The sequence below is a fragment of the Canis aureus genome, chromosome 21, assembly GCF_053574225.1.
Source record: "Canis aureus isolate CA01 chromosome 21, VMU_Caureus_v.1.0, whole genome shotgun sequence".
Lineage (NCBI taxonomy): Eukaryota > Metazoa > Chordata > Mammalia > Carnivora > Canidae > Canis > Canis aureus.
The window spans coordinates 51,443,786-51,460,892 of NC_135631.1; the positions used below are offsets into that span (position 1 = coordinate 51,443,786).

The 17,107-nt window shown below is 35.0% G+C and overlaps 1 long non-coding RNA gene across 2 annotated transcripts in view; it reads left to right on the plus strand.

Annotated features, from left to right (window-relative positions):
• The window catches only part of LOC144293498 (uncharacterized), a 28,478-nt gene extending 11,600 nt beyond the window's left edge, over window positions 1-16,878 (plus strand). For both annotated transcript variants that reach the window (XR_013360720.1, XR_013360721.1), the window contains exon 3: window positions 16,740-16,878. This is a non-coding gene — a long non-coding RNA (uncharacterized LOC144293498). The remainder of the gene's footprint in view (window positions 1-16,739) is intronic.
• The last annotated feature ends 229 nt before the right edge of the window (window positions 16,879-17,107 follow it).

The window sequence follows — 17,107 nt, forward strand, 5'->3', positions numbered from 1 at the left end:
CGGATCAGGAGTCTGATGCTTACCAACTGAGCCACCCAGGCACCCTGGTAAACAGTAGATTCTGTTCCTAGAGAAACACACTGACCAGGGCTAAATAGTGGGTGACTGACAGGGTTGCCGAGGGCTGGTCAGGGCCTCCACAAACAAGTCTAAGTTAGAATCAGGAAAGGTCATTTTGCCCAGTGCAGATATAGGCCCAGGGAGGATACAGAGGGTGGGGGTGGAATGGAGCTCAAGCTGTATATCAGCCCATAAACTCCACATACTTCCCTCAACCAGGTGCCCTCCAGCAAAGCTGAGAGCTAGGCATGGGGCCAGAGGAAAGTCACTTAGATCAGAAAGATGTTGAGCATCAGAAGGAGAAGAAGAAAAATGTCAAGAAAAGTGGCTTTCCTCTGTGGGGAGTGGTGCTGACCAGCTACCTTCAGCCTTAGAACAGTCATGGTTATTTCCAGAATCTGACCTGAGCAGGCTGTGATATCATCCACTGGGTGAGAGGGAAAGACAGCTGGAGAAGGTTAGGACAGGAAAACAGCAGGGCATTATGACCAGAAGGTGTGCTCTCTACTGGACTCTTATTATTTTGCCACATTTCTATTGTCTTTGCAACTAAATATCAATCTCCTTATTCACAATTTGTCTTTCTAGCTATTATTAACATCTATCCAGTCCTTTCCAACTCTATCCTAAAAATCTACCTGGGATGAATTATTCTTAGTACTTTTTTCAGCATCCAAATTCAGAAGAGTGCCTATCCTTTAGATATGTAGATTCTAATGTATATTTAAACAACCTATGCTATTATTCAAAGTAAAGATCCTATTTTGAGTGACTTTAGAAGTCCTGTAAGAAAATTCTGATTTCTTCTGATGCTCAGATTAGTCTGAATACCATTCATGAAATACTTTAAAGTGTACTTGCTGTCACCTAAAAAAGCACTTTATTTCTAACTGTAACATTAACATTTTTCTAGAAGAGTACAATTATGAAAACTTTCACAAATTCCATTGATGTATATACACTGAAAAAATAATAAATTAAATAAATACTTATTAAATGACTAAGCCAAATATAATACTTAATAATGACTTGACAATTAACTTTGAAAACCACACCAGTCAGGTGTAGTTTGTTTTCAGGTAGGGAAGCCTATAATGAAATAGGGCTAAATTACTCCTGGAATGAGCCCAATTCAATATCTTGTTGATCTCAAAGATAATCTGTTGCTCTAATTAAATTCATGAGTTATAAATTAAAAGTTGGTACAAATAGCATCAAAGAAGTTGATAATACAAAGAGAGAAGGGAAATTAGAAATATGAGAAAAATTATGAATCTTGCTGGAGAAAGCAGAATGACAATGAGGAAGGTGATCACTTTGCTATTTATTAGTGTGGATGCTAACTTAGTACAAGAAAGAAAAAATATCAATAAATTGAAAATACAAACACACATTTGGGTGACTTGAAGTGTTTGAGGAAATATCTTAAATATTATTAGAACAACAAACTGTAAATTTACATAAAGATTAGTTAAATAAAGTTATCCTGAAGAAACTAGAAATGATTTCTTTAGTGAAGAATATATTGAAAAAATAAAACCATTGAAACACAATATACCTATTTTGAAAATGATATCCTTGTAAATTAAAACTCAGCAAAAACAAATAAAAATAATTTCACAAGCTTTTTGATCAGTCAAATATTACAACTTAGATCATAATTTTCCAACCTTCAGATTTGCTTAAAATAATCTTAGAATTTTTCCAAAGAAAATTATTGGAAACTATGTTAAGTTGCTGCAATAGAATGAAGATTTGGTCTCCCTCCCCCCATTCATATGTGAAATCCTAACCCCTACTGTGATGGGATTTGGAGATAGGGGGTCTTTGGGAGATGATAATGATAATGAGGGTGGAGCCCTCATTAATAGGATTCTTGCCCTTGTAAGAAACCCCTAGAGCTCCCTTGGTCCCTTCTGCCTGTGAGGACACAGCAAGAGGACAGTCTTCTCAGGACAAGGAAGCTGGCTCCCACCACACACTAACTCTGCCAGAGCTGATCTTGGACTTTTAATCCCCAGAACTGTGAGAAATAAATTTCTGTTTTTTTCATAAGCCACCTGATCTATGGTATTTTGTTATAAAAGCCCAGAGGGGCTAAGACAGTAGCCATATAAGTTAGCATTAGCTAAAGCCTGGTGTGGCCAACAATCAAAACAACTATGGTAGTTAATTTTTCTGTCATTTACAATATGAGCAGGAAGCAACTGAGGGCAAGTTTGATTTTGCTCCATGGAATACTAAAAAAAACAGCTTCCTACATTTCTTCCCACTTTCTTCTCCACCTTACCTTGAGTTTGGGCTGCTTTTTATCAGTTCAAGCTTAAAGTTTCATATCCACATTTCCAGCATTAAGAACACTCTTGGAATTACACACAGAACTTCACTTTCCACTAGTCATGACTTAGTCACAGGCCACGCATAGCCATAAGAAAAACTTAAAAAAAAAAATTGCTGTGGAGTGCCATATGCCACCTCAACATTTGGTTTAATAGGCAAAGAAATACCCAGAGAACTTAGAGGTCAATGAAATATATATTTGGAAATTTTAATCTGTTCCTCTTCTTTTCTGTAGATAAGAAGACATGCAGATGGTCAATAGACACATGACAAGATGCTCAACATCACTAAACATCAGGAAAATTGAAAATCAAAAACCACAGTAAGATATGACTTTATACCTGTAGAAAGGGCTAGAATCAAAAACAAGAAATAACAAGTCTTAGCGAGGATGTGGAGATAAAAGAACCCTCGTGCCCATTTTGTGGGAATATAGATTGGTACAGCCACCGTGGAAAACAGTTTGGAGGTTCCTCAGAAAATTAAAAAACAGAACTACCATGTGATCCAATAATTTCTCTATTGGGCATTTGCCCAAAGAAAAACAAAAACACTAATTTGAAAACATGTGCACCGTGGCAGTGTTATTTGCAATAGTCTAGATATGGAAGCAACCTCAGTGTCCATTGACAGATGAATGGATAAGGAATATGTAATTATCTCTTTATCGATCTATCATCTATCATCTATCTATACAATAGGATATTTGACTTCCATAAAAACAGATGCTATTGTGCCATGGGTAACAACATGAATGGATTTAAAGAGTATTATGCTAAGTGAAATAAGTTAGACAGAGAGACAAATACCACAAAATTTCACTCACATGTAGAATCTAAAAAAATTAAAAAAAAAAAAAAAAAAAAGCAAAATCAGATCTGTAAATAGAAAGAACAAACTAGTGGTTGCCAGGAAGGGCATAAGGGGTGTCAGGGAGTGGGAGATACGGAGTGAATAAGGCATGACAATGAAAGGCACACTATAAGGAATAGAGCCAGTGGTATTGTAACAGTAGTGTATGGTGACAACTGGTAGCTACACATGCGGTGAGCATAGCTTAACATATAAACTTGTGGAATCACTATGTTGAACACCTGAAACTAATGTAACATTGGAGTCAACTACATTCAAATAAAAACATATAAAAATGAGAATATTTGGCTTGAGCAGTGATGTTTGGATTTGAAAAGTCAAAAGAGAAAGATGTTCTCCAAAATCATTGTTTAACAGATAGTTCTGTGTTATAGCATTCACAAAATAAATATATCTCATTTTAGTTTCTTTTCTCTGGAAAGCTATTCTCTTATTCTAGAGATGAATATATTTTTAATAACTAGAATTTGCTTCTTGACATTGGTTTTGAGGTTAAATTACACTCTTCAGATTGTTAGAAAATACCGTTAGGATTTAATTGATCAAGTTTAACCCAATTATGGCCACATACGTCAAACCTAGATATTTACATGTCAGATGAAGATAGTCTTTAATTGAAAGAATTTTACAACTAGCAATTCTTATTTTACTTTGCATGTTAACAGAATTCAGCAGAGATAATCCATTTCTTAGACAACAGAGCATAATCTTAAGAACATTGTTTCTACTTCTTATAAATCAGCAAATGGGTTATTGTATTCATTTTTCTTTTTCTTTTATTTTTAAAAGTATGTAAATAACCAGCTGTCTTGTTTGCTCAGAGTAGGGCCTTGTATAGCCTAGCATCCCAGGATACATCTTATGGGGCTAGCTGCTCTGTTTCATAGCTTCTGTTTGGTTGAAGCTAACTGGCCTCTTAAAAGAAGATTCTCTTTTCTTAGAGATTGGAATGCTTATCTATTAACAGATGAGCTGCAGCTTTGTTCCACATCCTTTTGACATGGGCACAAGCTGATGAAGCGGCTTCAGCCTAGAGCAGAGGGACAACGGTGCTTGTCAACTTCTGCCAGGGACAAATGTGTCCCTTCTATTTCTTTTTATTGACTGGGGAAGTCAGAAGGCTAGCACTGATGTCAGTAAGATGGAGAAGTGTCTTTCTACCCTGGTGAGGGGCAAAGAATAATTTGGCGTCACAACACAGCAGGGTCTATCTTCTAGACATCACTTTTGCTTTCTTCCTCCCCTCACAGGCATATGCACTCCCTCATCAAAAGCATCAAGCCCAAATCCTAATAACATCGTCCATCACAGCCATGTAGCAGTCTGTGCGTCTGGGCTGGAGCTGTGTCTTCTTGATGAGGAGACCTATGAACTAAAACCAAGTTAAATGCCTCCCCACACTCCGTATTCAGTGGAGTCACAAGAAACAATGGAACTGTGATAAAAACTCTTATCAGAAAAGAGAACAATTGGAAGCAGCCAGCTATCCCTGGTCTGTAGTAATCCCCTAAACCTGCTGGGGGATATTTTGAGAAGCTCTTGCGTTTAGGATGGATGTTGTTTAGGCCTCCTCCTCTACAGCCATTGCTTCTACTTTTGGAGATTTCCTTCCTTTTCACCATCTTATTTTGCTGTGTCTGAGAAGGTCTTTGAGAATCTGCCCTCTGTGGGGACTGGATAGACTTCTCAGTGTGTTTCTTGTCCTTTCAAATTTGGAGAATCAATGCTACTTTATGTTCTGAATAGCCAAACTCTCTTTGGGTCATGCTGATGGGAGGTTGGAAATACAACTCTCATAAACTTAGTTATCTTCTCAATCTTCTCTGGAAGAGGAAGAAAATATTTTTGAATATAGTAAAATATTTGTAAATAATTTTGAATATATATATAATATATATATAACCTTTGATAAACTCAATAGCTATTTCTATCTGCTTTTTATATTTCATTTTTATATGTGACTGGGGTTTGCTTATTAGAAATGATATTTGAAACACACTTAGAAATTCAGTCTTGCAGCTGATGGTCCCTATATTCACCATTCCTGACCAAATGGTCATTAAGCCTCCATATGAACAAAAGCAATATATGGGATCTTACGGCCTAATGAAGCTGTTCACTGATTTTTCTACTCATCAGCTGCTGGAATATAAATCTATCTCCCAGTAGTTTCCAGGTACCATTCTTCCTTCAGTCAACACACATTACCACACAATAAATACAAGCCATCTTATAAGCCATCGCTGACCAGTCAACATATCTCCTGCTGTGAGCCAATAATATTGCCTAAAAAAAATCTCTGGTTATTAAAACTATATTTTCACACAGCATATTCCCCTCTTTGTTCCTCTTTCAGTGTGCTCTATTTAATTTGTGTTTTGTCTTTTAAAGTGTGCCTCACAAACTAATTGCAGATGTCTAGGCATCCTGAGGGTCACTGTAGAATTGAATAGGGCTGTTATTCCCTTCATTTTAAATAATTGCTCTTTTATATTTTGAAGATTATGTATTTGCTCATTTTCCAGGTGTATTCTGAATTGATTTTTGTAAAGGAATCATCTAAATCCTCTATTATTTAATTAGTCATTTAACACAGTTGCTATATATCCTTGCTACTACTTATGCCTTTTATATATTTTTTTTCCAAATGATTGATAAAATTTTGAAAAGGACATAGCCAAGGATAAAGCCAGTGGCACCCTACTGGAAACCACCTTTACACATTGACATCCATCCATTAATCATTTCTTTGGGTTGAGTTTTTCAATCAGCTACTAATCCATCACTTTGATCTTGCACTTTTCTAAATCTTGTCCACAAATGCCTAGTCTGACATGATTTGTTCTTTGTGGGTCTATATTCACCTCCTCCTCTAAGGAATCATCTTTCAACTTTAATGATGTGTTCCTTAGAAAGGAAGGCAATATTATGCTACACAGCAGCAGTAAGCAGAATCTTCATCCAACTTTTCAAAGTGTAATAATTATTTGTCAAACTTCAAACTTCTAGAACTTCTAGGTTTTACCAAGTTTCTTCAAATGTCTTCAAGAATATGTCCGTGAACTCATTTTCAAATTAGCTGAGAATCTTGGGTATTAATCCATCTGCTTTAGTAGACATACCAAATAGCTATGTGTGTTACTAAAATTCTCTTCACCTATCCCAGTTCTCATATCTTTTTTTTTTTTTTACTAGTCTTCTTCCTATTTGTCCATGTCTAAGACTAATTCTAGAAACTGTACCCTCACTTCCTCATTGTGGTTCATCTATTATAACAAACCCCAGACCAAGTGTTTTCTAGTCATTGCTGAAATCTCAGCAATGTTTATTATTTATTAATGTTTATTTATTTATGTTTATTTAAAACATCCATAATTTTTACCTCATCTCTCGTATAGTTAATTTGCTGAAATTAGGTTAAACTAGGAAAGTGGGTGCTTTAAGGTTTAGATGTTACAATGTTTCCATTACATTTAAGAAGGAAAAAACAGGACTTGCCATGGAAAGAACCCTGAATGTGGGTTCAGATATAAAGGTCATAGGACTCAACCCAAAACTTTCTAGTTCTCTGTTTGGGGGAGCCATACAATTCTTTAGCTTACAGTTTCGTTCTGTAAGACTATGAACTTTTTTCTAGTGTGGAATGCTGCACCAATGATTAAACTATGTAAACTATCTTGAAGTCCTGTGAAAATGGGGAATATAAAGGGTCCTGTTATTGTTATTACTTAGTAATATAAAGCTGACATAAGAAGGAGGGATAGAAAAGGAGAAATGAAAGCAGCATGTTGAAAACTGAGAGCAGAAATGGATTATATATATGCTGAGATTGTATGTCATGGAGTTAGCCCATGTATGTGATTAATACCTGAGAAATAGTCTATATGTCCTTCTTTAGTAACTAAAATATATTAATTATAAAAATTGAATCAATAATATCATAAATTAAGTGGGAAACTTAGAATTTTTTGTTGTGCTGTCACCACTTGGCATTTGAGAAAATTTTAGCAGGTTTTTCTTTTTTTAATTTCATAGATCACATTTTAAATATTTTTGTAGTTTTCTAAATTTAGAAAGTTTAATTGAATTCCATATTAAAAATATTTGTGATGTGAAATTGGGAACATTTTTCTTTCAATCACTATTTTTTTAAATAATTGACATTGAATTAACTTTACAGTGAAAATTATAAGTTATTGAACTGGCTGAGGGCATAGATTTATTGAATTCCTTTGTGTCAAAACTTAATTACTTACAGGTATGACCACTTGTAACTGTTTTAAAGTATGAAGTCACAGACATTTTATCCATTAAGTTTTATTTTAATTAAGATATTCATTTGGGACCTAAATTATGTGTATTTATTTTTCAGAAAGAAACATACCTACAAAATTTGTTTTAGCTGTTTATGTATTTTTTTATAATCCTTTAGTAGTTTATGTGCTTTAAGAATGGGGAAAATAACTATCATTAGTATTTCAACACAATTGTGACATCAGAAGAGAAAATAATAATGAATACAATAATATCTTTAACCTAGTGTTCATTTTAAATTAATGGCTAGTTTATAATTAATAATATTTAAAGAACTAGTTATTTCTAAAGTGGAAAATGTACTTTAATTTCAAAGGCATTTAAACTATTTAAATGGGCCCCATTACAAAGTTAATCACCTTTCTAAAATATTACAGCATAGATGAGTTTTAATTCTGAGGTTCCTATAATTCCATTTAAATCAGCATTATTGTACTGTGCTATGATGATACTTTGTCACTTCATCATAATTAATTGATTTAGTCAAATTAAAGTCTTGTCATGGGTTTAAGACACAGTAATATACATCAAAGCATCATCCATGTAGCCAATAAAACTCTACTCAATGTTAGTTATTTTTGCCAGATTCAAACATTTCCTTCAGAACAGCCACTCAAAGGGATAGGCAACAGTGATGCCCAACATTTTTTTGTGTAAGTGCAGAAAAAAACAAAAGACATAATTACAGTTATGTGGATGCATGCATGTTCAACACGCTTATGTGTCCCTTGGCTTAGGCCTAATCGTACATAAATGTACTTATTTTTTTCCCCTCCACACTATGGGGGGAGCTTACCAAAGCTCTTCATCTTACTTCCCTTCTCAGAAGATAAAGGTACAAAGATAGTTATTTTCAATTTTCTTTGTTCCCTCTCTCCTCCCCAAAGATGGACAAAATTCGGGGATGATTAGTGGAGGTAAAATAGTGCTGAGAGGTCCTTTTCCAGAGCAGTGCAGAAATCCCCTCCCACGTGGAAGTGATTTCCCAATTCAGTTATTTGTTCTACACAGTTTATGAAGCCACATATCTAAGCCCCATTCTCCAATTAACTGTACTGTTAATTAAGCTGATATTTTGCTCTATTTTTATGATCCCTATATCTTATATTTCAATTGATTCCAAACTATTAGTAGAAAGAAGGAAGAATGTAATTAAATGGCATTTCTAAATCTCACCTGTTGACAAATATATGTTCCCTCACCCTCCACACTTTTAAAATTTCTGATTGAGAGATGGGTAAGTAACTATATGCAGCCCTACTAGGAATTTATTTACCAGAGAATTTGAGTAGAAAAGTCTTTCATTGCTGTTTTTGTGAAGTTTAGTAGTAGTGGGTTTCCAGTGGAGCAGGGCTTACCTGGGAGAAACTAAACACGCAGAAACCCAATGAACACAGGTGGAAGCCATGTCGACTTCTGTTGTTGTTTTCACTTACATAAGCAGATAAATTTCCAAGCTTCTTTAGACAAGCTTGAATTGGATTTCTATATTTTGCAACAAAGAGAGTATATTTAAAAGAGGTAACTGTGAATTAGGATGCAAATACCAGAACATGAAATTGGCTGTGTTGAAGGGAATCCCGGACGATGAGGATGTCTCTATTTCCAGCTAAATAATTGCAAATTCATGTTATGCAGTAGGAAAACATCTAGTTACCTACTGTGTTCAGTTCCACAAGACTATTGAGCACTGAGTGTCATTATGGAATACTCTTTTTTTTTTAAAAAAAAAGAACTCCACTGAGAAATAAATCATATAATATACAACTTGTTCATTTAAAGTACAACTCACTATATAGCAATTATATTTCAGTATATTTACAGTTATGTGATCATAACCATAATCTAATTTTAGAAATTTCACCATTCTTCTCCAAAATAGTCGCAATTATTAGCAATCAAGCTCCATCTCTCCCAAATACATGCCACAGCCCAGACCTTGCAATCATTAGGTTGCTTTCCATTTCTATAGATTTGCTTACTTTGGCCATCTCATACAAATAGAATAATATTTCAAGTCATTTATGCTGTAGTGTGTTTCTTTTTGTTGCCTAATGTTCTTTTTGTTAATATTTTTTTGTTTGTTTCTTTTCTTTTCTTTTCTTTTCTTTTCTTTTCTTTTCTTTTCTTTTCTTTTCTTTTCTTTTCTTTTCTTTTCTTTTTGTTTCAGGGAATCGGGGCCAGCCCAGGGAGGGGTCTCATTCTCAGCATCTCCCCTTCACCTTGTGACCCATCAGGCCTGTGTTTTCTGATGGTTGGGTCATCCAGCAATGAGAGACTGAGCAGGCACCCAGGGATCCCAGAAATCGACTACATGCATGGGAAGAGTTGGGTTTTGTGATTTGTGTGGGAATTTGATCTTTGGAGCTGCCTTGACGGGTTGTAAAGTTTCAGAAAAAAGGCAATGTCTGGCATCCTGTATGGATTATACTACATACTATTTATCCGTCCACCAACTGATGGGCATTTGAGTTGTTTTGCTTCTTTGCATATTACAAATAATGCTACTATGAACATTCATGTACAAATTATATGTGGACATTTTTACATTTCTCTTGGATATATAATTAGGGGTGGAATTTCTAAATCATATTGTAATATAATATATCAGCAACACAGAAGAGTTCCAACTTCTTCACATGTACTCTAACTTTTCTTATCTTTTTTATTATATTATATATATTATATTCATCCTACTATGTATGCAATAGTGTCCTCTGATTTTGACTTGCATTGCACTAATAGCTAATGATGTTGAACATCTTTTTTTTTAATAAATTTTATTTATTTACTCATGAGAGACAGAGTGAGAGAGAGGCAGAGACACAGGCAGAGGGAGAAGCAGGCTCCATGCAGGGAGCCCAACGTAGGACTCAATCCCAGGTCTCCAGGATCAGGCTCTGGGCTGAAGGTGGCACTAAACCACTGAGCCACTGGGGCTGCCCATGATGTTGAGCATCTTAAAGTGCTTATTGACCATTTGTATATCTTCTTTGGAGAAGTATCTATTCAGATCCTTTGACTAACTTCTATTTTCTTTTAATATTTTAATTGTTTAGCTGTAAGAGCTTTTTAAATATATATATGTTATATATATATATATATATATATATATATATATATATATATATTCAGAGGCTAAGTCCCTTATCCACATATTATTTGCAATATATCAGACAGATATGATTTGCAAATATGAAGGTAAATATAAGAGAGATGTTTAATATTTTTTATCATTTGAAAAGATAATTGAGTATAAAGAAAAAAATTGTAACATATGTAGTAACATAAATATATGAGATGTATAGATGTATAAAATTTGGAAATAAAACAAAACATGAAATAGACAAAATAAAAATATAACATTGTTTCTCTCACTATAAGTGAAGTGTATATTTTTTTGAAGGAATACTGTGATAAGCTATATAATGTAAATCCAAGAAAATCTTCTTAAAATATCTATAATGAGTAACACAATAGTGGACATAATGGAGTTATACAAAAACTCCAATTTAATCTGCAAAAGGTAGGAAGAGGGACAAATGGGTGAAAGGGCAGATGAGACAAATAGAAAATGATAAACATGATAGTAGATTAAAATTCAACCATACTGTAGTATCTTATTGAAATCGGTATTGAAATCTTAATTTTTAGTAAAAAGGACTCAGTGTAGTTTAAAAAAAACCCTCAGAAACCCATTTACAGTATAAATGTGAGAATGTATACATTTTGTTTTTGTTTCTCAAAATGCATACTGATGTGTATGGACATGAAATAATGTATGTCTTTTATTTACCTTATGATGCTTCATCCAAAAAGGGGGGAGGGGAGATAAAGTAAAGAGAGAAAAGAAAATAAAAAATGAGAAAGAAGGCAAATTAAATACATGTTGTGATAAATTGAGTTCTAGGGTCCAGAGATGAAAATGTGGGTGAGTTTAATGCTGTTTTTGTGTATGTCTAAATATTTTTCGTGATAAAACACAATACATAATTATAAAATTTGATTTTTTTTAACTTTGGCCTTTGCAGTGTCACACATTACAAATTATTTCTCAAAAGTTAAAGTAATTGCCAGCAAAGCCAGTAGGGACTAGAAAGCACAGCTAGGATTCCAATGGGTTACTGTCCTGGGGCATCCCCCAGTGACACCATTGAACATTTCCTCCACCTTAGAACCCACTGAGGGAGGAGAGGGACACTGACTATATGCCATTTTCTCTGGTGACTGAAGAAGAAGAAAACCTGTTACTCTCTGGCTGTGTGGTCTCAGAGTGAGAGCTCCTCAGATCAGGAGAGGTCAGCCTGAGTGTAATGCTGGCTTCCAAGAAGGCTGAGCAGAGCTGAGATCAAATCATTCCTGTGACCATATTACATTGTAATTTTATGAATAAATTAGCAAAGGGTGAGGGGCTTTTTTTTTCACTCAATCTGAGTAGAATTTTCTGATATTGCACACAAACTTTCCCAAGTGATACTTATTTAGAGACCAGTTCTAGGGAAGCCCAGTTGACTGAACAAGGCAACCCTTCCAAACCTTTGGTTGTGTAAATTATGGATGTTTGTGGATGAGTGCTGTGTGTTGATTCCACTGTCTGCAATTTACAAATAGCTTCCTTTTTTATCATTTTGTTTTATTTTTATTTTGTTTAATTTTGTTTTGTTTTCTCTTTAATGGCAGCCCTCCTGTTTTCTTTTCATACTGCATGCTGGATGTGCTTGGGGATGTAGTCAAATTTATTGCTAGCTTAATCGTTAGAACTTAAGCACTGATATGTGGAACTAAGAATAACTAGCACCCAGAGGGAGAACACACACACACACACACACACACACACACACACACACACAGAGTAAAATTTCTTTTTATGAGCAGGATATGTTTGAAATTGTATGTACATAAAAATGGAGGCAATTGTAGATTTGTTGACTCTTATGTCTCCCTATTCCCTATCACAGAGGTGAGTCAGGAAATGAGTCTTAATCCATCAGAAAAGTCCATCTTTCTAAACAAAGTGACAAGTATTGACACCCTAAAAAGTCCTTTTCTTTCTTTCTTTCTTTCTTCTTTCTTTCTTTCTTTTCTTTCTTTCTTTTCTTTCTTTCTTTCTTTCTTTCTTTCTTTCTTTCTTTCTTTCTTTTTCTTTCTTTCTTTCTTTCTTTCTTTCTTTTCTTTCTTTCTTTCTTTTCTTTCTTTCTTCTTTCTTTCTTCTTCTTCTTCTTCTTCTTCTTCTTCTTCTTCTTCTTCTTCTTCTTCTTCTTTCTTTCTTTTTTTTTTCTTTTTTTTCTGGGAGCTTTAAGAGCTCTGTAGAAAAGATCCCTCTTTTGTGAGGATTTCTAACCTGATCGAATATGAGTACAAGTATATAATTCCTGGTGGTTATGATACTATGCTTGCTTTAGAGGAGGAACATATGTGAGCCGGTGAGAGAATGCATCCCTCTAGATGTGTAGAAACTCCTCTTTCCACAATTTCTGATTCCAAATATCCAGGTATTTTGGCTCACTTTATGGCTTACTGCCAATTAAACTGAGATTTTCACTTGTTGCAGATTAACATCAAAATTATACGAGCATTTTCTGGAAAGACTAAAGAAGAGAGTCCAAAAAGAGGGACATCAGAAAGTCCTGAGTATAGAAATGAGATTGTAATGCTGCAACATCTGGAGGCTGAAAGTAGAATCCCTTCCCTCTCGGCATCCCTTTCAGCTTCCAGAGTGCCAACAGCCAGTATTACTGAGTTAAGGACAAATGGGGCTATGCAGGGCTAGGAAGGGGACCATGGAATCCCAAAAATGCTGAAGTGTAAGGAAACCAGAGATAAGCCAGACCACTCTACCCTAGGTGTGGATAGGTAGTGTGTCCTTTTTATGACAATCATCTGTGACCAACAAAGAATAACCAAATCCCAAAGAAGAAGTAAGGCATTAAAGATATTATCACTGGTCCTTACACAGTGGTGATATTGGTAGATAATGTTAAAAGGACTTAGGATCCCTGGTTTTCTTCCAATAAAAGACCAACCTTACAAGCCCCCAGTGACAACCATATCAGGACCCTTCTCACTCCTGAGAGCTTTCTCTGTATCTTTACTTAATAAACCTCACTTTACTCATTCTCCATTGTGCATGAGATTCATTCTTCGACTCCATGACACAAATCAAGCTCTCCCATATCATTATGATCCCAGGTAGAAGACTAGATAGAGTTCTTTTCTGAGTAAATTGAATAGGTCAAAATAAGTACCCACAGGATCCACATATGACTAGATCTAGCCCATCATACTATTGTTTGTGAACCCTATGAAAACAGAATTCCAAATAGAGCTTGGCAAATACCTTACCCTTTAATTGCTAATGAAAAGATAACGATCCATAGGCATTTAAAGAAATATGCTAATACCAGAGAGAGAGATACACTTCTTTAAAAGAAAGAGAAGAAGGTAGAGAAATAGAATTCAAAATAATTAAAAATTAATAAAAATTTTGGGGATGCTTGGGTGGCTCAGTCAGTTAAGTGTCTGACTTGATTTCAGTTCAGGTCATGATCTCAGGGTCATGAGATTCATTGATTACAGAGCCTCCTTGTTCCTCTGTCTCTGTCTGTCTGTGCTCTCTCTCTCCCCCTCTCTCTTTCCCTCAAATAAATAAATAAATAAATGAATAAATAAAATCTTTAAACAATACAATATAATTTAGGGAGACTTTTTAAAAATTTATCTCTTAAAATAATTAGTAAGATTGGGATATACCTATGAAATATCCTTGTAGGAATAGAGCTAAAGAGTAAAGAGGTAAAAAGATCAGTGTTAGAAGATAAACTTGGAAGTTCATACCCTTGAATATAAAGAAAAAGAAAAAAAAGGCAGTTTCCTAAAACTGAAGGAAATGAGTTACCTGATAGAAGATGTCTAGTGGAATGCAAAAGGATGCATATCAAAGACATATTCGCTTACACATGCGCGTACACACACCAGGAATTTTCAGAGAAAATTCTATCAAAGTGATAAAGTAGATCACTTACGATGAAATAGAAATCAGAGTGACACCAAATTGTATGATAGCAGTACTGGGAGCTGGAAGCCAATGAATCAGTTCTTTTAAAATTCTAATGGAAAATTATTTCCAAATTATCAATCAAGAGTGAGGCAGGTTAGGGCTCCCATGAACCCTCTTCAATAAGTTTTTAAACAATGGTGTAGATAAACACGAAGACAGACTTGAGAGACAAGAGATATAGCACAGGGCAGAGCAGAGGAGGGAGGGAGGGAAATCATGGTGAAGTCCTTGATGGCAGCTGTGCCAACAGTCTCTCCAGAAGGAATGTTCTCAAGAAAGTGAAAAGGGCATCGGGATGTGCATGATCAGTTTAAGAGGAGGTTTTGGTGTTTAGTGTGTATTTGGAAATAATGACCTATATGTATGAAGATTACAAGGTAAACTTTAAAACATAAGACTATTACGTCCACGAGAAATCAATGTACAAAATAAGAAATATAATAATAGTACACGAAATAATAAATAATAAAGTAACCACTGGAAAGCTAAAACTGACAATAGGAGAATTGAATTAAAACATAAATAAATAGAATCATTTTCTATAAAAAATGAATTGATAATATTTACAATTCATTAATCTAAGTAATAGTAGTAGATTCATTTTATTTTGATAAAGTCATATTATTTAGGAAAAGTTGGAAGTAGTTGCCACTTCAGTCCTAATGGAGTAGCTGAAATTAGACTTTTCCTTCTGTTATAATTTTAGAAACTGGAAAAATAATAAAACACTTATTTTAGGCATTAAGAAGCAACCAGAGTAAGACCATGATCACCCTCGGTGAGCCCTCTAGCTTCCCCATCGTTTTCCCAGAGGGCCAGCGCATAGAGCCCAGACAAGGAATAGAGGACACAGAAATCCAAGTTCAGGGGGATGGAGGCAACTGAATTTTGGGAGAATGTTCCAAATAGGAAAAGTCATGAAGGGATTATATTATATGGATAAAAGTTTCTACATATCTTTCAAGGAATTCTGAGCTGGCCTAGGGGAAGCTATGCAGAGGACAGCACCTGAGGAACTGAGGAATTGGGGGCCTGAGCTGTGGCTTGTGGCTGACACTTCTGGGGAAGCCATGGGCATGCAGAGAACCCTGGGGGAGGGATGGAGGGGAGGGGCATAGATTCAGTTGGGATGATGATGGAAAATGTGGCAGCAAATGTTGCTAAGTTTTCAATTTGAGCAACTGGAATTTGGCAGAATGATTAATAAAGACAAAAAACAAGGAGCAGTTAAGAAATTGATTTGGTAAATACTTAAAACATTCTTAGAAAGATTGCAGAACTCTGAAGTTAGTAGGTAGAAAGTTTGAAATTTGTATCATCTGGATCTGGAGAACAATTTGTCCCAGTGTTATGAATGGGGAGATCATTTGTGAATAAATGACAATTGAAATGAATGACTAAATATTATTGAATGAATGAAATCTTCCACAGAATATACAGATTAAAGGAAGTGTCTAAAGGAACACCAAGATTTAATGGGTGGCACAGGAAGAGGAGGATGCCAGCTAGGGAATCTGAGAAAGAGTGGCTATAATAAAGAAAAATAAGAGGAAGTTGTCACAGAATTTAAAAGGAATAAATAATAACAATTTCATCTGTCTGGTCTGGTGCCCAGTAAATATTTGTGGAAGGAGTGTGTTAACAAATGAACCAGTGAGGTCAGCAATAGCTGATGACACCAAAGGCTGTGTCAGACCGCGTTTATGAACTACCTTCACAGTCATGGTGTCAACGCATTGTTTTAAGCACAAGGCAAAATGTAGAGAAGAAAATGGTAAGACAGTGCAAGGGAGAGGCTTCTTGTGAAAAGCAAGCCTGATTAGTCTAAATCAACAATGCACACAAGGACACAATGAATATACGAGAGAAGTGTTCAATTATCACTCCACTGAAAATATCCTCATTAAATCTGGTTGTCTCCTTATAAACAATGAGAAGTTTACATTCCAAAAATATGCTTAAAAATCCATCTTCAAATATCAGTAAAGCTTATTTGTTCTCTAATAAAAGAGGAAAATGTAACCATATGCATAGAAGAGCAGTTTCTCATATGATGTCACTGGGATTGACAAGTATCCAACTCTCCCTTCCGCAGGAAGCAGGAGATTTGAGGAGGAATCAAAACTGCAGACAACTTGCTAATGGAGCTTCCAAAAGAAGTGAGTTTATGGTAAATGAAGACAATTAGCACAAAATCTCCATGGACATCAGAAAATGTGGTTTAATCACATCCATTAAACTTGTAACTGGTATTTGAATTACTTAAAAACTTAATAAAAATTAATGCAATGAAAGAATCAAGCAGGACTCCAAAATTTATTATTATGTAGTTGATGTGCTAATTACATAATTCAAAATGTTTTGGCATATATTCAAAATGCAACCATATAGTACAATCACATTTTTCACGAACAGAAATTTATTTGCAAGCCAACTCAGAATACCACGTTTTATAACTTCTCT